The sequence below is a fragment of the Cetorhinus maximus genome, chromosome 14 (genome assembly GCF_964194155.1).
Source record: "Cetorhinus maximus chromosome 14, sCetMax3.hap1.1, whole genome shotgun sequence".
Classification (NCBI taxonomy): domain Eukaryota; kingdom Metazoa; phylum Chordata; class Chondrichthyes; order Lamniformes; family Cetorhinidae; genus Cetorhinus; species Cetorhinus maximus.
Genome location: NC_135892.1, coordinates 73,872,622 through 73,887,733, shown reverse-complemented (window position 1 = coordinate 73,887,733; position 15,112 = coordinate 73,872,622). Strand labels below are relative to the sequence as shown.

Below are 15,112 nucleotides of genomic sequence, written 5' to 3'. Positions count from 1 at the left end.
TATCAAATGCACCACCCTCATGCATCCTCATCTTTATTTCATCAAAGAACTAGATCATGATAGTTAAACACAATTTGCGTTTAACAAACCTATGCTGACTTTCATTAATTAGCTCATGCTTTTCTAATTGACAATTAATTGTGTCTCTAAAAGTCTCCCCAGTGATGTTAAGCTGACTGACATGCAGTGCAAGGTTTATCTTGCTCCGCTTCTTGAACAGGAGTGAAACATTTTCAATCCTCTAGTTCTCTGCACCACATCCCTATCCAAGGAGAAGTGGAAGCCTGTGCACATAATTTTCACCTTACCTTGGTAAACTAGGATGCATCCATTTGTACCAGGCGCCTTTTTTCTATTTTGAGTAATGCCAGCCTTTTGAGCATCTCCTCTTAACTATTTTTATCCTATTCGATATTACTACTATTTCCTCCTTGACTGCTACATTAGCAGCATCCTCTTTTCTAATGAAGACAGAAGCAAAGTACTCATTTAATTCCTTAGTCATGCTTTTTGGTCCCTAATTGACTGCACCCTTTCTTTGATTGCTTTTGAGTTCCCTTTTATGTTAGTCTGTAGTCTATTTTCTATGTCTCTCTTCTTCCCTCTTTTAGAACTTTTCTGCACTTCTTGTATTCATTTTGCTTCGCTCCTATATTATCAACCTTACATTTGTCATAAGCCTCCTTTTTTGTTTCATTTTATTCTCTATACCTTTAACTGTCCAGGGAACTCTAGTTTTAGATGCCTTTCCTTTCCCTTCCCCCTCATGAGAATGTGTGTTCTCTGTAACCAACTATTTCCTCTTTGAAGGCCTCCTATTGTTTGATCACTGTTATGGCACAGCTGATGGTAAATGCTGAGTTTTTCAAATCCTAGAGGGAAACTTGAAACAACTGCCACAACTTGTTTTGCAATTTGTATAAATTTCGAGATGCGTGCCTTGAATTCAGTAGTAATAAGACCATCAAGTCTTATAGGTTTTTACCAAACTAGATTAAACATTTATTAATAAGATAAATGATTTTAAGTACATACATATGTCTACAACTTACAACTATAATAATTTCTAAATCCTCTACTTAATCTGACTCCCAGTTACACTTTTGTTAAGGCAACAATAAGGCACATAGGGCAGAATATTATGCTCAACGTGCGCCACGAGCGTAAAATAACACGTGATATTTCGTTTAGCGGGCACGCGCCAGAGTCGGCTGCACGCCCACTGATAATTAAAAGGCCTATTAAGGCCATTAACAATCTAATTAAATTCAAATCTACGCTGCCCGTCCAACTTTATGGTTGGCAGGTAGGCGAAAAGGCCATGCGGCCTTTACATATTTTAGGAAACCTCATCCATGAGCGGGATGAGGTTTCCTAAAGCAAATAAACGTTAAATAAACATTAAATAAAAACTTTATTTTTTGGAATTAAAAACATGTCCCATCTAATGTCACATGAGGGGACATATTTTATTAAATTTTTACTGTCTTTATTAATTTTTTAAACAGCGCTTCAATCTCCCTGAGGCAGCTCCATGCCCCCAGGGAGAGTGAAGTGCTCTTTCTCACGCATGCGTGAACTGCGCGCGATTCCTGGCTCACCGCCCCCCCCCAAGCCCACACAGGCAGTGCTTAGCGCCGCCGGCCCGCCTGCGTGAAATCGTGGTGCAGAGTCGATCACGGGCAGTGGTTGGCTTCCCGCCCGCCCCCACTGAGCACTCCCGCCGAGGGCAAAATCCTGCCCATAGATATTAAAAGAGCCAGGCAAAGGAACATGACACCCTGACAATCCAATTCAAAGTGAGTTTCCTTAAACTCAGCTCATTGTAGACAGCAGCTTGAGGCATAGATGCTGAAGGCATTTCACGCTTGTTGGAACTTAAAATGCCTACCCTTACACACAGCCTTCGCTCCTTTATACATATTTTCTCCTTTAAATACAAATTCCCATTGTTTCACTATGTCTTTTAACTTCACCTTTCTGATAATTAAAGTCTCTCATTGTACTAAGTTTTACCAGTAATCTTTGGGAAAAAATAAATGCACTGTTTCTGAACTTCACCTTGTTAGGTGACACATTTCACTCCCTCTTTTGAAAGCAATCTAGCCTGGTTTATTTAAAAGTGCAAATGTTCCCTTGACGCCTATGTCTACCTACTTAACATTTCAAACCTAGCTCATTTTCTACCACATCAAAGCCTTCAGACCAGCTGCCTTTGATCCAATTAAGACACACACACATACACACACATATAGACACAGATACCACTATTTTACAATAAATTGCAATAACATTATGAGAATTATTATATTTTCCTGAAATCACTGTTTTTCCTACCCATTTTTGATTCCAGTCTGATCCCTTTTTAACTCACTAAAATTAACACTCCTTCAGTTCATTTGTTCATTGTCCTTTTGTGTAACTATTTTAAACCTGATATTATGATCACTGTTCCCTAATGCCCACCAACTAAAACATTTCCACTTGCCCCGTTTCATTCTCCATAACTACATCCAACACTGATTCTTTCCTCTGATCAACCAAGTGTTGAACATTCCAAGAATTCCTCCCCCCTTTGCTAATTATGCTGTTATTATCTCAGTCTGTATTGCAATAATTGAAGTGCACCATTATGGACTAAAGAAGAAGCAGCATTAGCAAAAATAAGATTACATTGTTTTGTTATGTAAAATAAGCTACGTCAAATATTGGGTGTTGAGTGTTAAGTGATGAATTTTTGAAAAAAGTTGCAAATTTGGTAGCACTTTGCAAAAGCACATAATGAATCCTGCAAGTGTTGAACGATTCAAACAAAAAGAAACTGAATAATATTTGACAATTCATTATATATCCTGGAAACTTGGTTTCTGATATATTTTGAAATGGACAAAATTAATATTCACTACATACCCAACTTTGAAAGCAAGAGGAGATTCACTATTCCAAAGGATTATTGAAAATAATAAATTATGGATGGTGTAATAGCATCTATAGTTTTGATTGATAACAGTGTAGTAACTTGTTGATTCATTGATTGTTTGAATCCCTGATTGCTTTGAGATATCCACTTCTTCCTGTGAGCTTTGACTTTTCACCTTATTGTCACCTTTATTTATAAAAAAATACTAATTGCAGCTAATCACTTTCTTGCAGATAGCTTAGATGATGATCCTTTTTAGGAGACTAGAGTTATTATCTCAATAAGGCATAGAAGTAGTTGCAAAACCCAACACAGTAGACTTCATTGGCTGAATGGTATTCTTACAAATTAATTCCTGACACAGTCTACTTTTCCTGCATTAACTGTGATTTGACCTTTTCATGATTCAGAATACTGGTTCCAAGTTGTAACAGGTAGGATGTGTAAATTAAGGTTTAACCAAGTGGAGCAAATGCTGTAAATAAACAAATTAAAAATTGTGCATATTCAGTAGTTTACAACTAAATATGACATTTGTTTTGCATTAAAATTAAACTGAAATACTTTCATTTTTTAAATGTTTTTAATGTTTGATGTTTCAACTCATATCATTGCTCCCAGTAAAAGAGTTGACCCTGAAATTTTTTTAAATTTTTATTCGTTCATGGGATGTGGGCAACAGTGGCTGGACCAGCATTTATTGCCCATCCCTAATTGACCTTGAGAAGGTGGTGGTGAGCTGCCGTCTTCAACCGCTGCAGTCCATGTGTTGTAGGAACACCTACAATGCTGTTAGAAAGGGAGTTCCAGGATTTTGATTTTGCGACGGTGATATAGTTCCAAGTCAGGATGGTGTGTGGCTTGGAGGGAAAATTGAAGTTGGTGGTGTTCCTATGCACCTGCTGCCCTTGTCCTTCTAGCTGGTAGAGATTGCAGATTTGGTAGGTGCTGTCGAAGGAGCCTTGGCAAGTTGTTCCAGTGCATCTTGTAGATGATACACACTGCTGCCACTGTGCGTCAGTGGTGAAGGGAGTGAATGTTGAAGGTGGTGGATGGGGTACCGATCAAGCGGGTTGCTTTGTCCTGAATGGTGTTGAGCTTCTTGAGTGTTGTTGGAGTTGCAGTCATTCAGACAAGCAGAGAATGTTCCATCACAATCCTGACTTGTGCCTTGTGGACATGCTTTGGGGAATTAAGAGGTGAGTTACTCACCTCAGAACTCCCAGCCTCTGACCTGCTCATGTAGCCACTGTATTTATATGGCTGGTCCAGTTTAGTTTCTGGCCAATGGTAACCCTCAGGATGTTTGACAGTGGGAGATTCAGCAATGATAATGCTACTGAATATCATGAGGAGATAGTTAGATTCTCTCTTGTTGGGGATGGTCATTGCCTGGCAATTGTGTGGCTCGAATGCCATTTGCCACTTATCATCCAAGCTTGAATATTGTCCAGGTCTTGCTGCATATAGACACAGACTGCTTCAATATCTGAGGAGTTGCAAATGGTGCTGAACATTGTGCAACCATCAGTGGACATCCGCACTTCTATGATGGAAGGAAGGTAATTGAGAAGCAGCTGAAGATGGTTGGGCTTAAGACACTACCCTGAGGAACTCCTGCAACAATGTCCTGGGGCTGAGATGATTGATCTCCCACAACAACAGCCATCTTCCTTTGTGCCAGCTATGACTCCAGCCAGTGGAGTGTTTCCCCCGTAATTCCCATTGACTTCAGTTTTGCTAGGGCTCCTTGATGCCACACTCAGTCAGCTGCAAATTTGATGTCAAGGGCAGTCACTCTCACCTCACCTAGTTCAGCTCTTTTGTCCTTTTTTGGAACAAGGCTGCAATGAGGTCAGGAGCTGAGTGGCCCTGGCAGAACCCAAACTAAGCATCAGTGAGCAGGTTATTGCTGAGTAAGTACTGCTGATAGCATTGTTAATGACATCTTCCATCACTTTACTGATGATCAAGAATAGATTGATGGGGCGATAATTGTCTGGGTTGGATTTGTCCTGCCTTTTGTGGACAGGACACACCTGGGAAATTCTCCACATTGCCGGGTAGATGCCATTGTTGTAGCTGTACTGAAACAGCTTGGCTAGGGGCACAGCTAGCTCTGGAGCACAAGTCTTCAGTACTATTGCCAGAATGTTCACAGGGCTCATGGCCTTTGCAGCATCCAGTGCCTTCAGCCGTTTCTTGATATCACATGGGAGTGAATCAAATTGCCTGAAGTCAGGCACCTGTGATGCTGGGGACCTCCGGAGGAGACCAAGATGGATCATTTACCTGGCACTTCTGGAGGAAGATGGTTGCAAATGCTTCAGCCTTGTCTTTTGCACTGATGTGCTGGGCTACCCCATCGTTGATATTTGTAGATTCTCCTCCCATTGTTTAATTGTCCACCACCATTCACGACCGGATGTGGCAGGACTGCAGAGCTTAGATCTGATCCAATGGTTATGGAATTGCTTAGCTCTGCCTATTGCATGCTGCTACTGCTGTTTGGCGTGCAAGTAGTCCTGTGTTGTAGCTTCACCAGGTTGACGCCTTATTTTTAGGCGTGCCTGGTGTGCTGCTCCTGGCATGCGCTCCTGCATTCTTCATTGAACTGGGGTTGAACCCCCAGTTTGATAGTAATGATAGAGTGGGGGATAAGCCAGGCCATGTGGTTACAGATTGTGGTCGAATACAACTGTACTGCTGCTAATGGCCCACAGCGCATCACGGATGCCCAGTTTTGAGCTGCTAGATCTATGCAAAATCTATCCCATTTAGCATGGTGGTAGTGCCACATAACATGATGGAGAGCATCCTCAACATGAAGGCGGGACTTTGTTTCCACAAGGACTGTGTGGTGGTCACTCCTACCAATGTTATCATGGAGAGATGCTTCTGCGGCAGGTAGATTGGTAATGACAAGGTCAAGTTGGTTTTTCCTTGTTGCTTCCCTCACCACCTCCTGCAGCCCCAGTCTAGCAGCTATGTCCTTTTGGACTCGACCAGCTTGGTCAGTAGTGGTGCTACAGAGACAGTGAAGTCCCCCACCCAGAGTACATTCTGTGCCCTTGCCACCCTCAGTGTTTCTTCCAGTTAGTGTTCAACATGGAGGAGTAGTGATTCACCAGCTGAGGGAGGAGATGCTGTAGGTGTTAATCAGCAGAAGGTTTCCTGCTTGTTTTACCTGATGCCATGAGACTTCATGGGGTTTGGAGTTGATGTTGAGGACTGCCAGAGTAATGCCCTCTTGACTATACCACTCTTCAGCCACCTCAGGGATGTTGATGGTGGTGTCTGGGACATTGTAAGGTATGATTCGGTGAGTATGACTATGTCAGGCTGTTGCTAGACAAGTCTGTGGAACAGCTCGACCAATTTTGGCAGAAGCCCAAAGGAGGATTTTGTAGGGTCAACAGGGCTGGGTGTGCTGTTGTCATTTCCAGTGCTGAGGTCAATGTTTTTTTTTATTCTTTCATGGGATATGGATGTCGCTGGCAAATCCAGCATTTGTTTACCATCCCTAATTGCCCTTGAAATGAATGAATGGCTTGCTAGCCCATTTCAGAGGGAATTTAAGAGTCAACCACATTGCTGTGGGTTTGGAGTCACATGTAGGCCAGACCAGGTAAGGGCAGCAAATTTTCTTCCCTAAAGGACATCAGTGACCAAATGGTTTTTTTTTTATTTGTTTGTGCGATGTGGGCGTCGCTGGCTAAGCCAGCCTTTATTGCCCATCCCTAATTTCCCTTGGGCATTTTTAAGAGTCAACCACATTGCTGTGGGTCTGGAGTCACATGGATGGCAGATTTCCTTCCCTAAAGGACATTAGTGAACCAGATGGGTTTTTAACAACAAAAAACAATGGTTTCATTGTCATCATTAGACTTTTAATTCCAGATATTTATTGAGTTCAAATTCCACCATCTGCCATGGTGGGATACAAACCCGGGTCCCCAGAGCATTACCCTGGAACACTTGCGCCCTCATCTCAATGAATTTCGGGCTCGGCACAATGCTGAACTCTTCTTCCGCCGCCTTCGTCTCCGTGCTCACTTGTTTGGGCAGGAGTCCTCTCCCCGTTCAACGGATCCTTTTACCCGCCTCCAATGTTCTCCCTCCACCTGGACCCCTCCCTCTGGATTCTTACCTTCTCTTGATCTTTTTATTGAGAACTGTCGGCGTGACATCAGTCATCTCAATTTCTCTGCTTCTCTCACCGACTCTAACATGTCTCTCTCTGAACTTGCTGCACTCCGTTCTCTCAGGTCCAACTCTGACATTGTCATCAAACCTGTTGACAAGGATGGTGCTGTTGTTGTCTGGCGCACTGACCTCTACCTCGCAGAGGCTGAGCGTCAACTCACAGACATTTCCCCCTACCTCCCCCTGGACCATGACCCCACCACTGAACATCAAGCCATTGTTTCCAGGACTGTTACTGACCTCATCTCCTCTGGTGATCTTCCTTCCACAGCTTCCAACCTCATAGTCTCCCAACCTCGGATGTCCTGCTTCTACCTTCTACCCAAAACCCACAAACAGGACTGTCCCGGCAGACTGTTCCTGCCCCACGGAACTCATTTCTTGCTATCTTGACTCCATCCTCTCTCCCCTTGTCCAGTCCCTTCCCACCTACATCCGTGATTCCTCTGACACCCTACATCATATCAACAATTTCCAGTTCCCTGGCCCCAACCGCCTCCTCTTCACCACGGACATCCAATCCCTCTACACCTCCATCCCCCACCGGGATGTTCTGATGGCTTTCCGCTTCTTCCTCGAACAGAGGCCCGAACAATCCCCATCCACCACTACTCTCTTCCGTCTGGCTGAACTTGTTCTCTCACTAAACAATTTCTCCTTAAACTCCTCTCACATCCTCCAAATAAAAGGTGTGGCTATGGGTACCCGCATGGGTCCCAGTTATGCCTGTCTCTTTGGGGTATGTGGAACATTCCTTGTTCCAGTCCTACTCCGGCTCCCTCCCACAACTCTTTCTCCAGTAGATCGATGATTGCTTCGGTGCTGCTTCATGCTCTCGTCTGGACCTGGAAAAATTTATTAATTTTGCTTCCAATTTCCACCCCTCCATCATTTTCACACGGTCAATCTCTGACACATCCCTACCCTTCCTTGACCTCTCTGTCTCAATTTCTGGTGATAGACTGTCCACCAATATTCAGTACAAGCCTACCGACTCCCACAGCTACTTCAACTACAGCTCCTCACACCCCGCTTGCTGTAAGGACTCCAACCCATTCTCTTAGTTCCGACGCATCTGTTCTGATGATGCCACTTTCAAAAACAGTTCCTCTGACATGTCTTCCTTCTTCCTTAACCGAGGTTTTTCACCCACGGTGGTTGACACGGCCCTCAACCGTGTCTGTTCCATCTCCCGCGCATCCGCCCTCACACCTTTCTCTCCCTCCCAGAACCATGATAGGGTCCCCCTTGTCCTCACTTATTGCCCCACCAGCCTCCACATTCAAGGGATCATCCTCCGCCATTTCTGCCAACTCCAGCATGATGCCACCATCAAACACATCTTCCCTTCACCCCCCCCGCCCCCCCCCCCCCCAATTCCGCAGGGATCATTCCCTCCGGGACACCCTGGTCCACTCCTCCATCACCCCCTACACCTTAACCCCCTCCCACGGCACCTTCCCATGCAACTGCAGAAGGTGCAACACCTGCCCCTTTACTTCCCCTCTCCTCACTGTCCAAGGGCCCAAACACTCCTTTCAAGTGAAGAAGTGAAGCAGCATTTCACTTGCACTTCCCTCAATTTAGTCTATTGCATTTGCTGCTCCCAATGTGGTTTCCTCTACACTGGAGAGACCAAACGCAGACTGGGTGACCGCTTTGCGGAACACCTTCAGTCTGTCCGCAAGCATGACCCAGACCTCCCTGTCGCTTGCCATTTCAACACTCCACCCTGCTCTCATGCCCACATGTCCGTCCTTGGCCTACTGCATTGTTCCAGTGAAGCTCAACGCTGGAGGAACAGCACCTCATCTTCCGACTAGGCACTTTACAGCCTTCCGGACTGAATATTGAGTTCAACAATTTTAGATCATGAACTTTCTCCTCCATCCCCACCCCCTTTCCGATCCCCCTTTTTTCTAATAATTTATATAGATTTTTCTTTTCCCACCTATTTCCATTATTTTTAAATGTATTTCCATCCATTGTTTTATCTCTACCTTTTAGCCTATTTTGATCCCTTCCCCGCACCCCACCCCCACTAGGGCTATCTGTACCTTGCTCATCCTGCTTTCTACCCTTAATGTCACCTATTAGCACATTCCTTAGATAATATCACCACCTTCAACACCTCTTTGACCTTTTGTCTATGACATCTTTTGGTTACCTCCACCTATCACTGGCCCTCTATCCAGCTCTACCTGTCCCACCCCACCTTAAACCAGCTTATATTTCACCTCTTTTCTATTTTTCCTTAGTTCTGTTGAAGAGTCATACGGACTTGAAACGTTAACTGTGTTCCTCTCCGCAGATGCTGTTAGACCTGCTGAGTTTTTCCAGATATTTTTGTTTTTACTCTGGAACACTAGTCCAATGAAAATACCACTACACCACCACCTCCCCTTTTATGACAATTGATGATAGTTTCATGGTCACCATTACTGAGACTAGCTTCATATTCCAGATTTAGTAATTGAATTTTAAATGCCACCAGCTGCCATAGTGTCCCCAGGGCTTTAGCCTGGACTCTGGATTACTACTTCAGTGAGATTACCACTACGCCATCATCTCCCCCCTAGGTCTGCCTTTTTTCATTCCTTTTAGACTTTGTAGTGACTTGATACAACTGAGTGGCTTGCTGGGCCATTTCAGAGGGCATTTAAATGTCAACAAAAAGCTAGTATGCAAGTATAGCAAATAATTAGGAAAACTAATAGAATGTTATCATTTATTGCAAGGGCAATTGGATACAAAAGGAGATAGGTTATGATTTAAGTTGTACAGGGCACTAGTGAGACCACTTTTAGAGTATTGTGTACAGCATTGGTCACCTTATTTAAGGAAGGATGTAAATGTGTTGGAAGCAGTTCAGAGAAGGTTTACCAGACTAATACCTGGAATGGGTGGGTTGTCTTATGAGGAAAGGTTGGACAGACTAGGCTTGTATCTGCTGGAGCTTGGAAGAGCAAGAGGTGACTTGATTGAAACATATAAGATCCTGAGGGGTCTTGACAGGGTGGATGTGGAGAGGATGTTTCCTCTTGTGGGAGAATCTAGAACTAGGGGTCACTGTTTAAAAATAAGGGGTCGCCCATTTAAAACAGAGATGAGGCGAAATTATTTCACTCAGGGTTGAGTCTGGAACTCTCTTCCTGAAAAGGCAGTGGAAGCAGAGTCCTTGACTATTTTTAAGGCAAAGATGGATAGATTCTTGGTAAGCAAGGGGATGATAGGTTATCGACAGTAGATGGGATGCAGATTTCAGGTTACTACCAGATCAGCCATGATCTTATTAAATGGCAGAGCAGGCTCAAGGGGCTGACTGGCCTGCACCTGCCCCTTGTTCGTATGTATGTTCGTATGTAACCACATTGCTGTGGGTCCAGAGCCACATGTAGGCCAGACCAAGGAAGGACGGTAGATGTATGAACTAGATGGGTTTTTATGACAATTGACAATAGTTTCATGGTCACCATTACTGAGTCGAGCTTTTAATTCCAGATTTCTACCAGCTGCCATGAGTAATAGTCCGGAGTATTAGCCTGGGCCCCTGGATTACTTGTCCAGTGATATTACCACTACACCATCACCTCCCCCATATATCATTTCAGTAATCTCATTAGAGACAACTGAAGTGGAATCATATTTAACCCAATTTCTATCTGATAACAAGATGCAAAAATGTGAGATTTTTATTGTAAACGATTGAATGGACAAGCCTGCTAAATTTATCCTACCCTAAGGGATTCCCACACATCACGAATTTGTCGATGTCTTGTAAACAAATGTGAGTGCTTTTCTGTTGAGAATGGACACATTGCACTGAAGTGAAGTTGCAGAAAAGAGTTATAGCAGTTTTCAGCATGTGGTAAATGGAGGAGTGATATATTGCCTATAAGTAAATTATTGAGTCAATAGCTACTGTAATATCAAAATGATTTATTTTAGGAGTTAAAAAATCATTTGTTTGGATTGATTAGTATTCATTAATTATGCTAATGATATAGTGAGAAAACAGATGTTTTATAGAGCTAAGACCAGAAATAAATTACAGGTCCTATTTGTTTAACTTAAAAATAGCAACATTCTATATTGTTGTGTGCTACTTTTTGAGATATTTGAAATTGGAAGTAAAGTTCTGTTTTTGAGTGTATGACGATTTGAAACGCAGCAGTTATTTCAAAATATAAAATGGGAAAATTACGTCTTGGCTCGCTATCTAGCTACATTGCTGGAAATCAATTTGATGAATGGGAAACCCTTTTTCATTCCAAATCTGGGCTCATAATATGCAAGTGCATTGTATACTTATTTTAGAGGGAATGGATTGTGGAATGTCTTTTTGTATTTTATGTCTTGGCTTTTCCAAGAGACAGTTTCTGTAATTAAGATTATCTAAAGTTTTCATGGAAACAACAATTATTAAAGAAAAACAAATGCTAATATTCTCATATCAGTGTTAATGGAAATGAAATATGAACCTTAAAAAAAATCCCAAAAATGCATTTAAAAATTGTGTCTTTGGAAAGGACATTAAACACCTGCAATTGGAGTCTAAAAGCAGATCTATTTTGAAAGGTACCTACTGAGGCCGTGGTTGATCTTGAGTGTGTGACAGGTCTCCTAAATGTTGAATGGTGCCATAGTCAATGTAATAAAGCCAAATATCTTTGATATAACATATCAAGAGAAACAGCCTGCTTTTCCCACTTATTGCATGTGTAAAGCGGTGTACAAATTGGTGCATAATTTTGTTTATTTTTCCTGTTTGTAGACAATTTGATTTGAATGTCTAAACTAGTGAGAGTGGCAGAATATATTGATGCTCCAGTTTGTTTTGCTGTGGTGTGGGAGAACAGGAGTCCTCATTTGTGTCAGATGATTATCTTAGTTGTGCCATTGGAAGAAGATGACACATGAAAGCCAGTGGTTTCCCATGAGAAGGGAAAGAAAATGAGAGGCTGAGTCACATAGGCTGCTTTTGTGTATACCTTAAGAGGATAACTTAAAAAATAAATTTAATATTGTGCTTGTAAGTTAATTAAGTGAAGAACTATTCTGATTTCAGACATTTTCTCTCCTTTAAATTTGCACAAGAATTACATTCACTTAGAGATTGAAATTGCGAAATAAAACTATAGGTGGAACCTCAGAGTATTAAACCTGAAGTATAGTGCTGGGTTTTGATTTCTACATTAAACATTTGTTGCATGAAAATAAAATACTTGTATATTTAGCATCTGAATTCATAAGTACAACCGTGAGAGATAGAAACTCCCCAGTTTTCTTTGAATATATCAAAACAATAACAGTAATATATATACCACACAATTTTCTTTTTGCGAAATAATTTTTATTTTTCATAGTGATGACAGTAAAAATATAATTGATAACAAATGGTAATATGTGAAAAAAGGGTCACGAGGACAGGAATCAATCCAGATCTGCACAGATCACAGTGCACATTTAAAACTTTAATTTTATATCAAATGGTATAAACAAACTGCACAATGCTTACAGTTGAGTCAATTTATAGCCAATGCTTCGCACTAATCATAAGTCATTTGTAAATTATTTGGGCAATCTACTTTGAGAGCATAAACTGTATCTGATGCATCTTAATCACATGCACCTAGTAGTACAAAGTTTGATCTAAATTTTCTAGCAAATTTGATTTAGAAATCAAAACCCAGCACAATACTTCAGGTTTAATACTCTGAGGTTCCACCTATAGTTTTAATTTCGTTAAAGCAGAGAGATTATGCTACATTTCACAACTTTACTTTAGTTTGCTTATTTATAAAAACAAATACCAAACCCTATTGCAGTAAACTATAGGCAAAATGTTATGGTTCCCCCCACTGGTAGGCCCATAAAATTCCCTGTGTGGCCCTCCCTCCCACCCACCCACCCCCAAAATGACCATAACTTTATGTGGGGTGGGTGATGCCTAGGGTAGCCTGCCCACCCTCGCTCCAATTGAGGCCCTTAAGTGCTTCCTACCCGGCCTCAATTCTGAGGCTGGTGGGAGGAGCCGGGGGCAGGGCAAAGCCCTGCCATGCTCTGCCTCTCCCACTGCAGGTGCTTCTTTCCCCCCCCCACCCCCTAGCCTCTCCATTCAGGCCCCCTGACCGCACCCCTCCCCTCCTCCCCACACCGCATTTACCTGGTCCTGGACTCTGAAACTTAGAACCTGGGGACTGCTTATAGTCCCAGTCCTAGCCTCTGCTGCTGCTAGGACTACAGAAGTGTTGGCCAATCAAATTAGCTGGCAGTTCTGAGTTAAGATTCCCTTGGAGTGTTAAATGGCTTTGGGGCTGCTGTGATCAACAGGGATGTGTTCCCTGCCGATCCTTCAGGTGGCGGGGCAGGAAACCCCTCCGTGCGAAAAGTCCTGCCCTCTCTGTGCAGAAGAAGATATTGTTTATGAAGCAGTAAAAAAATGTATTTATGATACTGTTCCTATTAAACAGTAGGGAAAGAAAGAAAATACATCAGCTTACGTGTAGGGCAGTTATTTATGGTGATAAACATTACATGATTGGTACTCGAGTGTGAAACAAAAAAAGCATTAAATTAAACTAATTAGCAAGACACCATCAGCTTTCCCATTACTGCACCACCTTTGGATAACACCCTCCCTATGTCTTAGCATCTCATCGCAGTGCAGAGGCAGCTGTTTATGTGAGCTTGATCAGGAGTCAAGGGCAGCTTGCAGGATCAAGTACACCTTTAACACACAAACCCTCTCTTTTAATTTGAAAGCTCCCAGATATTGCTGTTTACTTTCATATTAGTTGCAAAGAAGATTACTTGTCATGATCCTGCACGAGTGGAAAAGGTGTCCTGCAGGTCTGCCTGCTAAAGGTTTGTGCAAGTAGAAATGCAAACACTAAAATAAACCAACCTTCTGCACCATTGTGGCCACAACGCATTGAATCCTGAAAACAAGATCTTTCACACCCATGGAGAAAACATAGATGTATCTCTTAGCCTTCAGGAAGCCCACTGGTTTATTTGTAGACTTACCATACAGCTTTGTCACAACAAATATATTTTACCCTAACTGGCTCGCAAGGAGAAAGGAATTGAGGTTCAAACATATTTAAACTTAGAGATAACCTAATATACATTAGACTGGAAAGAATTTATACTTTGCTCTGGCTGAGCAAGGATTACAGGATGAAGGTTTGAATAATATCCTACTAGTTCTACATAACCTCGTCGCTTTTGATATTGAATTAAATGCTTTCTAACGTATTCACTACATATGTGTCTACTTAAGTTTGATGGTAAGAAAAATTTTCACTGGACAGTGTTTATTGCCTCATGTGAAAATGGACAAAGGAACAACTTGGTTAACAGAAAAAGATATGAGTCCAAGATGTAAACAACTTTATAAAAGCAATATTAAGATCCATATAAATGAAACAGTTTAATGCCTGTTAGCCTTTAGGAATTGTCCGTATATGTCTTCTTCAGGACACTGAGCAGATTGCCATTTTGAGATTTGATTAGGGATGTAGTTCCCAGACTATTTTGGATATACCTGGTAGATTTGTGTCACTATTAGAAGAACCACCAACCCCATAAAATAGGTTATTTTCATAAATTCCTTTTAGTTTTACAATAATATAGACAGAGTTATGAAATGCATGTGGAAAAAAAAACTTCTGTTTATGTAGTACTTTTTATGACTTCCAAGACATCCTGAAGCGCATTAAGCCAATGAATTACTTTTGAAGTGTAGTCATTGTTGTAATGTGGGGAAACACGGCACTGCCTTGTGTAGGGCCTGGCCCCATAAGCAGAACTGATGTAAAAGACCTGATAATCTGTTTTGGTAATGATAGTTAAGGGCTAACAGTTGTCCAGGACAATGGGGAAGACTCTGCTCTTCTTTGAAATGTCTTGGAATTTTTTATGTCCATCTGAAAATATTTGTATAGACTTACATATGCTTCTTCTAATTAGCACAGAATAAAA

General features: G+C 42.0%; 1 protein-coding gene across 8 annotated transcripts in view; it reads left to right on the top strand.

Moving 5' to 3' along the window:
- The window catches only part of gpatch2 (G patch domain containing 2), a 287,662-nt gene that overhangs the window by 45,789 nt on the left and 226,761 nt on the right, over positions 1–15,112 (top strand). The gene's annotated exons all lie outside the window — the stretch shown is intronic.